Here is a 12,500-nt window from a genome sequence, read left to right on the forward strand (position 1 = left end):
AGAGCATCGCTTTCACAAAAGTTTTTCCTGGGGACAGGGGATGCATAACCTTCAACCTGGTGTACAGCAAAAGCATTTCTGTTGCGGAAGCAGTGACATATGCATATAAACTTGGTTCCAGAGACAGGTTTGAGGATGTTGCCTTGCACTTGCGCATTGCTGTTCAGAGGATGTTCCATGAGTCAACACCACTTCCTTGGCCTCCAACAGCTGATGAGCTGGATGCCAGGGCATCAGAAGAATACCTTCCAACAGAACTTATGAAGTTCCTGTCGACTCTTCTGGTGGATGAAGTAGTCATGGAAAAGTCTGAAAAGTGCCGACGTCTGGTCCTTTCCATAGCTCAGGTGAGATTTAACCACATTTGCTTTACCATCTTGATATATAGTTTTACCACATTCTGTTATGAAAATGTAAGCCAGTTTCTGTCTAATGTCTAGTGGTTTCATTTCCAGGACATCTGCCGTGCTGTGACAAAGGGAGAGTGGAAATTACCTAAACACATTCTGCTTTGCAGCACCATACGACACCTGTATAGAAGCAAGCAACTCACCAATATACTCCATAGATTAGGTCACAGTGAGTCCTATGACTTTGGCTTGGAAGTTGAGACAGCACTGGGAGAAGCCATTGGCGATGTTTCCTCTTCGCTCACTCCCCAAATTGCTATTGGTGAGGACAACGAAGTTTTCCATGTTGAGTGGGACAACTTAAACAAAATAACTACAAATGTCCATGGATCAAACGTGGTGAACAGCACTGGAGGGATTATGATACAGGAGGTGAAACCAAATGCTGACATTGCCGACAAAGATAGAACTCTCCCACTCAAGCAGCGGAATAGGACTCGTTGTTTGGAAGTTGGAACCCCAGAAACATTGCCCCATCTTCATATTTATGGTCGTGTTGGGCCCAAGTTTCCACCAGGATCAAAGTTCAGTCCACCCATCGCAAACGATAAGTTGTATGCAGAGTGCATCCAAGAGTACCGTTTGTGGTTACTAATGCGAATGGTCACTGGCAGTAAACACGGTAAAGAAACGCAACTTGTTCCTGGATTTGGTGGCTTCATCTCAGCTACTGGCAAAAAACCGTCTCGGAAATCGACCATTGACTATTTCAACCCGATCAATCAGCCGTTCACTGAATATTCCGTGATCAGGGAGCTGTTGAAGCGTTCAGAAGATGCTACGCTGGAGGTCGGCCAGAAATATGTTCTTAGCACCTTTGACCTTGGAGGTTGCATGAAAGCACTCCCCCTCATTTGGAAGTTTCCTGAAGAATACAAGAACCATGTGGTAACCCCGGGGCCTTTCCACACAGTGATGAACTATATAGGCATGTTGACTGGTCACAAATGTCTGGGCTCTGGCTACGCTGAAATCCTCCTTGAGGCTGGACTTGTAACCAGTGGCTGTCTTAAGAGTGTGCTAAAAGGGAAGGCATACGCCAAAGCTTTATTCTGTCTGAAAACTGTCAGTGAAGCAATGGAGCGGTTGTTGATAGAGCGCTTCAGTGAAGAGGAGAATGTAGATATCACCAACCCTGTGGCCCTGCTCATTGCTGTCGAGAACTGCAGTCGTGAGTCTCTTGATCATGCCTTGCATGATCCATCTACTGTCATCATTTTGGACAAGTACCAGGCTTACGAAGACAAGGTTCGTGATGGCCATTTAGGGAAAACTGCCACTTTCTGGCTCAGTGTGATTGATCATACACGACTTATCCTGATGTTGCTGTACGCCGTGAAGACAAACAACTTCGACCTCTTCCACAAATGCAATGGAGATATGGCAGACCTATTCTTTGCATATGATGGACCAAACTACTCCAGGTAAAACATCTCTCAATGTTACAAGTACAAGACCCACATTCAATTTTTTCAACTCTGCTAAAATGTGTTATGAGGCCCACATACATATCTTATTTTTACAGGTACCTAGTATGGTTGGATGTCTTTCTTACAAACATCGAAACATCTCATCCCGGGGCTAAAGAGATGCTCAAGAAAGGTGGCATTGCAGTAGCACGTTCTTTAATACCAGGGTCCCTCAGTGCAGTCGACAAAACAATGGAAGAGACCTTTATGAAGTTTGCAAAGTCTGCAGGTGAGTTTTTGTAAAATACTAAAATGACCTTACAAATGGTCCTATTTCAATGTATGTGACAAGTCCACTCTTTTTGTTGCTGCTTCCATTATGTTGCAGGTGGATTTGTTGGTATCTTCTCCAAGTATGGTGCTTACCAACGATGGTGCCGCACAACATCAACACGAGCTCAGTACTTTGAGAAGATGCTAGAGATGTGCTGTCTCATTGATGACCCTGACTGCCCAAAGGCTGGAAAGCACCGTGAGTTAGAGAAAGCAGAAATCAAGAAGTCTGAAGATGCAGTACAACGTACCATTGCTGCTATTCGTAGCTTTACCAATCCGTTCTCATTGGCTGACAAAGACCATCTCTACAGCTTGGCCTCTGGTGCTCCTGCTTCTTCTGAGGTAGAACTTGATGTACTACGTGCTGAGAAAGCTGGCAAAGAGGCCAAGGAAGCATTCATCCAAGAACGGTTTGTGAATGGTTCTTCTGAGAAACTTTTCTTTTCTATGGACGCTTCGAACAAAACAGTCAAGCTTAATGCCTCACATGGAAAGGTAGGTAAATAGAGAGGAAATAATGTTTAGTTCTCATTTTCGTCTGTTGAGGTATTTTTTAAAATTTTCACATCTCCTTTTCCAATTCCTACATTGCAGATTGTTCAATACCGACAGCAGAGTGACCTTGCCTTCATGCTGCTGGTCAAATCCCAGAACCTGGATGAGCCACTAGATCTTGATGAACTGATGAGATATTCACTCACCCCTGTACCACTTAGCCTGGGTACTGCTGATGGTTTCTTCAATAAGACCAACAAAGCTGCACTTCTGCATTTCTTCACAGACGATAGTCACGAGGATATTCCTTATCCGAAGGGTGCCCTGCACATCCAAGATGGCAACGCCCTTTTCCATGCCCTGACAAATATATCACCTACGTTTGGAGAAATATGTCTGCAAGTCTTAGATCAGATGGTGGCCAAGAAAGATTTTATCTTCTCAACTGATTCTTACCATGCTGATTCTATCAAGGCTCAGGAGAGATTACGCCGAGGATCTTCTCAGCGTTATCTGATACAAGGGCCAGCGACAAGAAAACCAAGTGACTTCAAGCTATTCCTGGCAAATGAACACAATAAAACACAGCTCTGTGAACTACTATTCAAGGTTTGGAGCAGCAATGCAGCAGCATCTCGCATGGAGCACTGTGGCACAGCACTGGTGGTTGTGAACGGCAAAGCATACCAATTACAATCATCTGATGGTGATGTAAGTAATTGAATTCCATTAATTTAATACGGTTAACCATTTCCCTACTGTGTAAAATCAGTATGTATGATAAGTTCCACCTTATCATTTCAGGTTGAAGCACAAGAGGTTCACGAGCTTACGTCTAATCAGGAGGAAACAGACACAAGGATTGTGCTGTACCTGAAGTATGCAGCAAAACTGGGTTACAAGTCAGCTGTAGTCAGGACGCCAGACACTGATATCTTTGTCATTCTCCTGTTTCATGCTAACACCATAGGTCTTACCATCTTTCTTGACATCGGAACTGGTAAACATCGTCAAATGGTCAACATAAGTCAAATGGCAGAATCCATGGGTGCTGATAAATGTAAAATGGTCCTTGGCCTGTACGTGTTCACCGGGGAGGACGTTACAAGTTCCTTCAAGGGAAAGGGCAAGATTGGACCCCTTAAGAAGTTACAACGTCATCCAATTCTTCATGAAGCTTTCAGGTATTTATCTTGTTATCTATATGTATGCAATGCCCTGACTATCACACTTTCTTATCAATTTTGTGCGGCAATTGATATAATTATACTCATCTCCTTTCAGAAAACTTGGGGATGAATGGTCGGTAGAGCCAGAAATGATTGATGATATCGAGGCATTCACATGTCTGATGTATGGCTACTCCAGACAGAAATCTATTGACACTGTACGCGGAATCATGTTAAGGAAGATGGTTGGGGAAGATGAGCAACTGACAACAAAATCTAAGATTGACCTCTCCCATTTGCCACCTTGCCGAGACAACCTTATCCCACACATTCATCGAGTGAACCATCGCCTAGCTATCTACAAGCGAGCAGATATTCCAATCTTCTGGTCTCCAAAGCCACATGATCCTGAACAAGGTTGGGAACAAAATTATGAGGGTGTTCTGGAGCCAGTGTGGTCTTGCAGCCCGGTACTTCCCCCTGCCTTGATAGACTTAGTTCACAAGACTACGGAAGAGATGGAACAGTGTGATAATGACCCTGATGGAGAACAGGCTGACCAAGACAGTGACAATGAAGAACTTCTCAGTGATAATGAAGATTAGATTAATATGAACATTGAGACTTTTGGTAGTCATGATAATATTGCATGTTAATACATTTTTGGCCTGCATGTTATAGCAACTCGTTATCAGACATTCTATCTATATATATATATGTGTGTGTAATGCATATTCTGATACCAGGTGAAGATACCAATGGAATTATACATAGACTGTATTTCGGGACTCATTGGAACATATAAGGCCTTTTACCTTAACAGAAAGGCAGAGAAAACAAAGATGTGTCGAACTGGAATTTCACATTAATCTCATTTTAAAAAATAATTTTTTCAATATTTTCGTTTTATTCGTGGAAAGGGTTAATAATGTTACACTCTAGATAATTAATTTGTTTTAGATTTAAAAACTACCTATTCATGTACACTTTCTTTGAAGCAAAGTAGAATCCAAAATATTTATTCAGTTAGGTGCAGGATGGTTAACAAATTGGATGGGCCCGAACTTTGACTAGTGCCCCTTTAACGTGACCTTTTGACCCCTAATGACGTCATCAATGTCATGACCGAATAAGTGATGGGTTCTTGTGATAGTGCTGTTCATACCCTTTCTAATGATACCTAGTTTGTACCTGTAACTAATTTATTTCTTTACGAAAAGGTCCTTTATATTTCCCCTACCCCTAACTTTTACATCTCAAGAAATCCAAGATGGCAGACAAATAGACGGCTAAACGACCCACATGGGACATTGTTTTGAATGGGAACAAAGGGGATTCTGTTCCCAGACACCCCAGGGATTGCAAAAATGCAAGTTAAAAAAATGTATCATGGGGGTGCATGGGAACCCTATCTTCCTACTAGACTATAACGCTGTCTTACATATTACGCTCAGCCAGTAACTTCAAAGATGTCACTAAACAACAGCTTAAAATGAAAAGACTTGTGAGAAATGTATCACATATTTCCTTAAATTGAACAAACACTTTAAATTCACTGGAGGCAAAAGAGAGAAATATGGGAGAGAGAGATACGGGGGACGAAAGCCAGTTGGAACTACGCGAACAACAATGAAGAAAAAAGGGGACAGAGAGAAATGGAAAAAGGGCCTCCGAATGACACGAAAGCTTTAAATGAGGGATGAGAGAAACTTTTTAAGATCCGAGTCAGCATCACCTTTCAGAAGATGAGAAAGGGAGGAGGAGGAGGAGGAGGAGGAGGAGGAGGGAGAAGTGTGAAGAACGGTGAAAAAAAATGAGAGAGAGAGAGAGAGAGAGAGAGAGAGAGAGAGAGAGAGAGAGAGAGATTTCTAAGTTGTAAGTCCTCGGTCTGATGTAGTGTTGGAAGAACTTGGATGCAACTCAAGCACTTTTCATCTTTTTCATTCCTCCTGTAATGGCTGCAATTTGTGCAATGACAAAGACGAAAGCCTTCCTGTCATCTAGAGAAGTGGACCCTGCTGTTTCTACTTATTTTTCCCCTTCTCTCGCAATTCTGACTAAGCAGACTTTTAATGATAGCAAATACCTTTTTAAAATACTGACCTTCAACGAACAGCATTTTTTTTATTCTCCTTTCTAGTTTTAATATATTTTCCCGTTTGGGAAAAATTACAACATACTGAATTGTTTTAAATAAATAAATACAAAAAAAAATCAATAAAAATTACAAAAATACAAGAGGATAATCCTTTTAAAATTAAGATTTTTACTTTATATGGAACCTATCTAGATGTGTCTTTCTGTTAAGAAGCTTGGTATTATCTACTGGAAAAAAAAAACAGTATTAATGCCTAAACGCTAATTAGTCAATCTTAAAACAAAACCTTTAAAGTAAGTCTGTCAGTCCTCAAACAACAAGGTTAAAAATTAAAAATTAATAATTTTCTGGAATATCTTCATATTTTGAAACAATTTTATATAAATGTATGTACACACGTATATATGATATAAAGTACATATAGCTATAGATATTTAGATATATACAAATACATATATGCATACATACAAGAGTATGTATGTATGTATGTAGGTATGTATGTATATATATATATATATATATATATATATGAGAGAGAGAGAGAGAGAGAGAGAGAGAGAGAGAGAGAGAGAGAGAGAGAGAGAGAGAGAGAGAGAGAGAGTTCAAACCACTCCGAACATTTCATATCATCAAATTTTCCGAAAATATTAACGTCGTCAACATTAATTAAGGCTTTCATCGTTTAAAAAAAATAAAATATCCATCTTGAGTGGATATTCTCAGATCTGTCTACGTCTGAGAGTTACAGCGTGCTGGGTAGCGACAATGCCTAGCCATTGATGGCGTGAGTTATGCAAACGACTTTTGATGAAGAACCAGCTTAAACTAACCAACCAAGAACAGATGCTCCTAACAGTTCTGGACACTTGATAGCGGGTAGATCAAGTGCCATATTAACCTAGTTTCGGCGGAATCTAGAATTTAAAACATCACTATAGTTGTTTTACGCAAGGATATTATTAATTTCAACTGTTGAAAAGGTTGACACCATACAGCTATAAACCTGTTAAAAAATAATGGACCGTAGGAGGTAGGGTCGTCAAGGGATAAATTAATTGTGTTTGCATTTCCCTTCAGTCCCTGTTTTCTTTTTCCCACCTTGCCATTCAACCTCTTTTACTTCAAGGTGCAAGTGCGAGGTTTTCCTCCAGTTGTACCTCGTGCTAAATGGCCTCCAAAGGCCTACAATAACAACAAATACAGTCGTTTCTACTCCACTGCAGGCGAAAGGCCTCAGACGTCCTTATTCGTGTCTGGGATTTGGTCAGTTTTCATCACTACGCTGGCCACTGCGGATTGGTGATGGTGGGAGACTTTTAGTCTGATCACTCACAGGAAAGCAACCTAGTAGAGCTTTGCTGATCATGGCGATACACACAACTCTTTCACCACGTAAAGGTACCCCCTAGTGTACGCCAAATTTATAAGTGCAATTCAATCTTAAAATAAAAATCTTTTTATTAAAACTTTTTACTTGTTGAATAAAGTAACAATAATGTGTAATTTAACAAACCAGTAGATAAAAAATATTTAGGAAAAAATAAAACACCAATACATAAAAGAGAATGTATTAAGCGAAATATCGAAATATTCAACACGCGACTTGAGGAAGCACCAAAACTAACAAAACCAGAAATGGATACATCAAGCAAATTCTCAACTATTATAATTCATTCGTTCGATAAATAGGAAATCAAAATACTTCTAAGGAAATGATGCGTCCATTTGAAAATTTCTCGAAACCTTCGCTGAAAACATCAATAAAGGAAATATATATATAAAGGTATAGTGGACGATAGTACTAAGATCTATTTCCCAGAAGGTCAATATAAACTTTCAAAATGTAAATAGAACTATGAAATGATCTAACAACAACATTTAAGTTATCCTAAATCGTATCGTTCCGTTCAAAATTTCCCCATGGGCAGAGCATTTGCTTATAAATTACATTTAAATTGAACGGCACAAGAGAGACCGAGATCAGTATCTAACGGCAAATAACTACCTTCAGCTGGTACGTATCCAGTTCACTCCCGACACACAGAGTACAGTGAAAGAAAACCTCCAATAAACTAAAAGGGCCGGGAATTCTCTGGATTCCGGAATGGAAAACGTAGCTTTAAAACGAAATCTATATGTAAACAACAGTATGAGCTATGGGTTCTTAAAATGGCACAAGTGACATGGTCTTCCGATGTAAAGTCATAGACACACGAGAATATTACTTTCTGTGTGTGAGAGAGAGAGAGAGAGAGAGAGAGAGAGAGAGAGAGAGAGAGAGAGAGATTAAAATTACATACCCTATACATTGTCACGTAAAGGTTGTTGCAGCCGCCTCTTCCGGGAAAATACATTAGCAACCAAATACAGAGAAAATACATTGGCCACCAAATAAAGCGAACAAACATTTACCACCAAATAGAGAAAATACAATAGCCACCAAATTAATAAAAAAATACATTAGCCACCAATTAAAGAGAAAATACATTAGCCATGGTAAAGGACAACGAACGAAAAACAACAGAGCACAGAAATAACAGAAACAATATATTCCCCCGGGCCAACTATTCCTAAAACCGAAAACTAATTCCTACAAACGCTACTGTGTGTGATGTCCATAATATAACAAAGGTCATGGTAAAACGGGTTTTGGGTTTCATAAAATGCAACAAAATTCGAACTAAACTTCCAAATAAAATGCAAATCACGACTCGTTCATGGGTGCGCACTGCGTGGTACAAATGTCGCAAAAATACATGGCAAGGATAACAGAATATTGCATAGACGGCCCGTGTCATCATTCTTTTTAGCAATTCCAAATCTAAATCAGTTTGACCATGCTTAATTAATCACGATGCAAGCTTCATGTCACAGCTAGTCTGACACGAAAACTTACCCCCAAAATAAACAAATATAAAAATGAAAACAAGCGCATACTCTCGTACATATTACTGAGCAATCCATTTTGTGGGAATTGTTTGTGATATTCTAAATGATAGAACATCCACGAAATAAAACCAATTTCTCAGAACGGAGTTACTTTGTGCGGTTTCATTACTATCCAAAAGGTCTACATATACGTAAAGATCAACCAAAAGATGCTATATTTATATTTAAAAAAAAAAAAAAAAAAAAAAAAATATATATATATATATATATATATATATATATATATATATTTAATAAGAATTCTCATTTTCGTTCCTTTTACCCATAAAATAATGAAAAAAGGGGATTTCCTTTAGATTATATGCCTACAGATGCTTTGCAAATCAAAGCAATTGGATGCTTTGCAAATTAAAATATCTAGCTCTAGGGATTTATGCACATGAATCCACCAGTAGGCATTTACTTTACAATATTAATAACATGCAAATCCTGAGTGCGCAGCGTAAACATGTGGTTCTTGTAGTTCCTGTATTCCCTCTATGTATGTATACGTATATACTCAAATTAAGCAATTAAAGGTTGAATGCCACATGATTGTTTCTACAATGGAGCCATCTTTTACAAGGGAAAACTCTCTCTCTCTCTCTCTCTCTCTCTCTCTCTCTCTCTCTCTCTCTCTCTCTCTCTCTCTCTCTCTCTCTATATATATATATATATATATATATATATATATATATATATATATATATATATATATATATATATATATACACATATATATATATATACATATATATATATATATATATATAGAGAGAGAGAGAGAGAGAGAGAGAGAGAGAGAGAGAGAGAGAGAGAGAGAGAGAGAGAGAGAGAGAGAGAGAGAGAGAGAGAGAGATAATTTTCAATCATACCCCTTTTTTATTGCTTTAAAAACAGTGGTACTTTTAATAAAGTCTTTAGGAATGAGACCGATAGAAACAAGAACTAATTTCTTTTATCACTGAAGCCATTGGTACCTATTTGCAGCTTGCTAGATTGGTCGGTAGTAGACTGGGAGCGATCAAAGGACCTTGTAATGGTGAACCTAACGCTGCATCACTTGCCAACACCCTATTGGGTAGTTGAATCAGTAGAACTTCAAAAGTTCAAACCCGCAATAAAATGTTTCTATGTTGAACAGGCTGACATAAGTCCATTTATAGTTTATATATTAAATATGTTTTAATATTGTTACTATTTTTTTTAAATATTTCATTTTCATTTTTCATTACTTCTTATATCGTTCATTTATTCCCTTATTTCCTTTCCTAACTGGGCTATTTTTCTTAGTTGGAGCCTATGGCCTTATAACTTCTTGCTCTTTCAACTAGAGTTGTAGCTTAGCTATTAATAATTATAATACACACACATATATATATGTATATATACATACACACATAAAACACGCAGGCATGTAAGAGTGGTTATACCAGGTAAATTCTGATGTGCAATTGACACTTAAGTTCCGAGATCTTTAAAGGCTTCAGCTAGCATGATTGATAACTACTTCAACTTTCATATGAAGAGGATAGGATTCGACCCCAATATATATATATATATATATATATATATATATATATATATATATATATATATATATATATATATATATATATATATATATCCTACACCATAATTGACCTTGCAAACAGAGCAAGAGAAATCTTAATTGCGAAACAACAATAACTGTCAGTTTTAAAATCGGGGTATTATTTTCTCTTACATAATAAGCACCGCCCATGATGTATACTACCATTTTAGTGAAATGAAGTATGCAATTATAGTTATTTACATATCTTACAGACCACGCCTGCCCACCAATTAATTGCATTTCACAGTCACGCCATGAGTCTTAAACACGGCTGGCTTTTTATTCCAAATTTGCGTAACTTTTCGTATATATCCTTTTCAAAAGATTAAAGGGCTACTCATGAATGGCAGAGACAAGGGACTGATATTCCCCTAGTTTATAGGACAATGCCCTGTAGACTGACCATATATACATATGATCAGCGTCCACGCTCTCTCTCTCTCTCTCTCTCTCTCTCTCTCTCTCTCTCTCTCTCTCTCTCTCTCTCTCTCTCTCTCTCTCTCTCCACTTAAGCTAGGACCAGGGAGGACCAGGTAATGGCTGCTGATGACTCAGCACGTAGAACTATAGGCTCCCCCAAACCACCCATTCTTAGCTCACAAGGATCGTGAGGTTGGAGACACTACAAAAAACTGTCGCGTCTGAGCGTGACTAACCCCAGTCCAGCAGATCACAAAGCAAGAATGTTTCCAGCGGGTCACCACAACCCTAAAGGGACCTATTTTATCTATCAACTTGAGCCTATATATTATTCAGTCATCTATATATATATATATATATATATATATATTACTATATATATATATATATATATATATATATATATATATATATATATATATATATATATATATATATATATATATATATATATATATATATATATATATATATATATATATATATATATATATATATATATAAAGTAAATTTTCAGGGCAGTTGCGTTTCAGAGCCTCGGCATGTGAGATTACTAGACATGAATTATATGAGGGCTATTCAATCTTATCAACTTTGACAAAAGAAAAAAAAAAAAGAAATATCAAATTTACCAACTTCCCTGGGAAATTAACTCATCCTTCATTTTCCTCAAATATCCTTTTTATTCATTCTATTTTTTACATACATCTATTCCTTCAGTGGCATGGTGCAACGAACTTCATCCCAAACAACAACAACAAGGCAGCCGTTTCTATTCCACTGAAGGTCAAAGGCCTCAAGACGTCCTTAATCACGTCTGGGGTTTGACCTTTGTTCATCACCGCGCTTGCCACTGCGGATTGGTGATGGTGGGAGACTTTAGTCTGATCGCTCAAAGCAATCCAACGTAGTATCGGTGGCTCCGACCAGTACAACTTTGCTAATCATGACGATATACAAACCCTTTCACCATGTAAAGGTCTCCACTCTCTGCCCAAATAAAAGTTTCATCATACCTTAACATTTCGATACAATCAAAACGTACTTCCAATTACTTTCTTCTGTAACAAACCACTTTTTTCCCCCATCGTGTGTGCGTTTGAGTGTGTCCCTGGTTCTTACTGTGGCATCTCAAGTTACGTGCCTCAAACTCTTGGCAAATATTTCCCTACTCTCCGCAGCTGGCCTGGCTCTCACTGGCACAAAAAAAAATCCCAATGGGATCTCTTCCAGGCTTTTTATTTATCTTGAGTTCCACCAATCTCCCTTTTCGCCATTTCTGCTGCATTGGGAAAACCGGGTACACTAAGACACACATCAAAGAGAAGAGACCAGCACGGCACCGAAAAAAAACTTGCAGCACACTTATATAAATAATGAGTTCTGATCAGAATATATTTACCGGCCTCACGCCGTACCTTTCAAAACAAAAGAATCAAAATCAAAATATAATTTAGGGCAATATACAATGGATTTCGTGTAATCTCAAAATTGATAATTCAAAGGACGAAAACACATGGAAGACCAAAACCAAATACTGATGCCTCTAATGAATTTACTAGAAGCCTATTGTCTTTACTATTTTCATAATCTCTCTCTCCCTCTTGCTAATATATTGGTGATGAGCCAAAGGGGTTGTCA

The sequence above is a fragment of the Palaemon carinicauda genome, chromosome 8 (genome assembly GCF_036898095.1).
Source record: "Palaemon carinicauda isolate YSFRI2023 chromosome 8, ASM3689809v2, whole genome shotgun sequence".
Classification (NCBI taxonomy): domain Eukaryota; kingdom Metazoa; phylum Arthropoda; class Malacostraca; order Decapoda; family Palaemonidae; genus Palaemon; species Palaemon carinicauda.